This window comes from Papaver somniferum, chromosome 6, assembly GCF_003573695.1.
Source record: "Papaver somniferum cultivar HN1 chromosome 6, ASM357369v1, whole genome shotgun sequence".
Classification (NCBI taxonomy): domain Eukaryota; kingdom Viridiplantae; phylum Streptophyta; class Magnoliopsida; order Ranunculales; family Papaveraceae; genus Papaver; species Papaver somniferum.
The window spans coordinates 74545591-74549367 of NC_039363.1; positions in this window are offsets into that span (position 1 = coordinate 74545591).

A 3777-nucleotide genomic window follows, 5' to 3' on the forward strand; every position below is an offset into this window, starting at 1 on the left:
TCGTTTGCTCCAAAATGGGGAATTATAGTTTTCAAATCCGCTCATCCTACCAGGTACGAGTGAAAGAAACAATTGTACAGTTTTATGGGAAGCTAGCTTTGTTATTTTCAGTTGATCAAATTTTTCCGTTGTGATTTTGATTTTTGAGATGGGAAGAAGAGAATATGTAATGAGTTTTTCTCAATTAAAGGCGTATTTCATGCGATCGTACACAATCGTGAATTTATCAATTGGGAGGAAAAATCAGGACCGGTGTTTATCTTGCCTAACTTAACGAATCTTCGTTTTATAATATTATGCAAAGCAATAGGAAAAAAAGTATACCTAACTAGGGTACCCTCACCGTAACGACACATCTTGAAAGTGATTTTTTGTGCATTGATTTGGACTTGTGTCGTCTGTTTTGACATTCTGTTTTTTGTTTTTTAAAAAAAAAATAACTTTCATGTACTTTAACCGAGTTTACTGTAGCATTAAGACGATCAACTATGTCTTAAAATTCATAACGTTACACATATTGTGGCGACACAAATTTAGCATAGTCTATTACTACTCACCAACCGTCGCCGCCACCAGAAAACCATCTGATATTATTTATTTCTCCACCATATTCGTTTCCCACCTCCCATTGGCCGTTGGTTGTACTTCTAATTTTGAATCACAAACATTATGTATAAAGTTTTGTTTGAACAAACTTAGGTTATTAATTAATTAATTAAATTATATTTTCTATTGTTATATTCTATTTTACATTGCAATCAATTTTATGCTAACGATTAGAACCATAATTTATATAAACAGATACTAAAGGCAGCTGGGGTACCGTTTCTGTGATCTGACGGTCATGATCATTTTTTCCTAAGTGGTGTGTTCATCCTCAAAATATGGTATCTGTTTTTATCGATCACGTTAAGAACAACCAACTACATCTTTCATAATACATTGTCACCCATGTTCTAAATAAACATAACTAATATTGTTCATGATTTTTCACCAACATGGCAACACCTACTCACCACAACCATCCATCGCCACTATTTATTCCAACACCACTAATATTATCGCATGCACCACTCACTAGCACCCGCCACTGCTTCTACCAGACACTATTTCTTTCACTACTACACCTAATACAATAATGCTTGGTGCACGGAGAGGGGCTACCTCCCATGCTATCGCGTGAAAGAGAGAAAAAAGGTGGCCCCTATTCTAACCCCCACCTCCTGCAAATCTCCCCCAAGGGATCCATCTGACCGTTCATTCCCTCTCACGGGATTTGTGGCGGTGATAGTGGCGGTCATCGTAGCATCACTCCACCTAATATCTATTGTTATGATTTTAATGGAAATATATATACATTTGTTAAAGGGCTCATGCCCATGGATGTGCGGTCCATCTAGTTACCCCTTTATATGTATATACTGTAACCTATGCAATAGAACTATTAATCTCTCTAAGACGTGGTTCTTCTTCTTGTCTCTACATCTCCTTCCTTCACCTCTGATTCTCCTCAATCACGTTATCATGCACGAAGCTATACCACAGAGCTATATTGGATTAGTTGATTATTTTTTTCTACAAATGGATTATGGTCGAGCTAATATCGAAATTGATGGAATCAAATAAGCTAAGTTGGATCTATTTTGTCTTATATTTTTTTTCTTTTCCATGATTGATTAGAATAGAATATTCATATCATTATCTATACCATGATCTATTTTTTTCTTTACCATGATCTATTTTGTGTTTAAATCAGTAACATGAAAATTGGATTTTTTCCATACCATGATATAACCATGATTATATTTATATTTTATAACAAAGTATGTATTCGTATGATAAAATAATACATATATTTTCATATTTTGTGTGTCTGGGCGTGAAGATTGATCTTAATCTTCTTCTGTGATTCACATTTTTTATTTTTTGTGCGGCGGTTGCAATTCCCTTCGCGTCCGCTCTGTGATCCTCAGATGAAGAAGAAATTAGGTCAGGAAGGAAAATCCTAAACCGATCCAACCCGGTCCAACTCAAACCAGTCCACCCAGGCCAACCGAACCGGTCCAACCGATCCAACTGAACTGGTCAAACCCAGTCCAATCTGTTCCTTTCCTGTTGGTGCCCGGTTTTGGGATGTGCGCAGCTAAAGCTGTTCTGTTTCTTTCTATGTACGGCAGGAACCAAAGCTTGAGGTATGTAAATAATGGAACATCTATTGGGATTATTTATTTGTTTTTGGAACATTCTTTTGTCTTAGACAAGTCCATATTATATAAAGGGTCAATTTCAATCTTGAATATGATATTGGTTATATTTGAATGATGTTTTTTTTTGTTCAATTGGTTGTATCAACTCGATCCATCAATGTATTTTTGGGGGTTTAAAAGTACTTGGACCATTATTACGTACTTGATGTTGTCTCCCCAAATTTGAATGTTTCGTGGGATGTAATCCACTTGTTCGACTATTAAAGAGTACTCGGTAGTTTCAAAAGATACATTGCAAATAAAATCACATGTATTCCATTTTTTTGTGGAAGAACTGACAAATTTTTTTGGGTCAGAAAATTTCCATTTCTCTACTTCATCCATGATACTAACGAAATAGTATATGTTGAAGTGTGACAACAAGAGAACTACCTTTAGTAATCTACTCAACCTAAAGTAAGTGGTTGACATGTGTACTGAGATTCTATTGGCATATTGAGATAAAAAAAAATTCTCAAATTAAGCTAAATGTAACAAAATTGAAAATGGAAGGAAGCTCGATCTAATGAGGGTTAGACGCACCGACTCATATAAAACATGTGAAAATGGACATATATATCATGAGACAAAGATGTAATTTTGTCTTCGGTAGTAATAACACCAATGCACAAGTATCAACCAAGTATGGGATCATCTAAAATATAATTGTTGCTCCCATCATAAATAAAAGAGGTGGAAATGCACTTGGTCATAGGTATTGGTATATACAATGTAATGTGTGTATCATAGTAGTAACCAATTTTCACATCAACTTTAATGGCAACAAGAACTTTGTCGGTCCAATTGACTATCTTATTGAGTTGAACTAGATCCAATGTCTGCACTTATGGAATGAAAACACGAGACATAAATTCTCTAAAGCACTTGAGATATATTGGGTGACACGTAATATATATTCACTCTAAAGTACTTGAGTTGAATCCCACTTTTATTATGTAATAAGGCCACACCACTTATTAAAACTCTCAAGATCCAAGTGTCTAACTCACAGTTGTTTTTCTTCCACTAGCTTAAGGAATTTAAACTAGTTGTTGAACTATTTCCTCATAATGTGACTACGAGGATTGGATCATCGAGCGAAGCACTACTCAAAATTTGTTTTCAAGATAGAAAAAATACGTCACAAAATCTCTACATGTACCAAGAGATAATCACACCTTGTTAAATTCCACAGAAACCCATGTAAGTGGATATCATGTGGAAACTCACAGTGATGAGAATGGAATTGAATGCATCTCTTATAGTCTCTAATGTAATAGAGAAACTAGTGAGTCAATCTAGTGAAATGTAAATCACTATAGTATTTGGATTATTGAATCCATATTGACTCCGACGATGAATTGTTGGGAATTGACTCATACAGGATTTGGACACAACCGTAAAGTCACTTTGGTTGTGACATGATGATCGTTTTGAAAGGACTCATATGAACATCAATTTATTTGAGTGCACAAAAACGGGAGAAATATTGACAGAATCTGAAATTAAATGTTTTCTAAAGTACTAGATG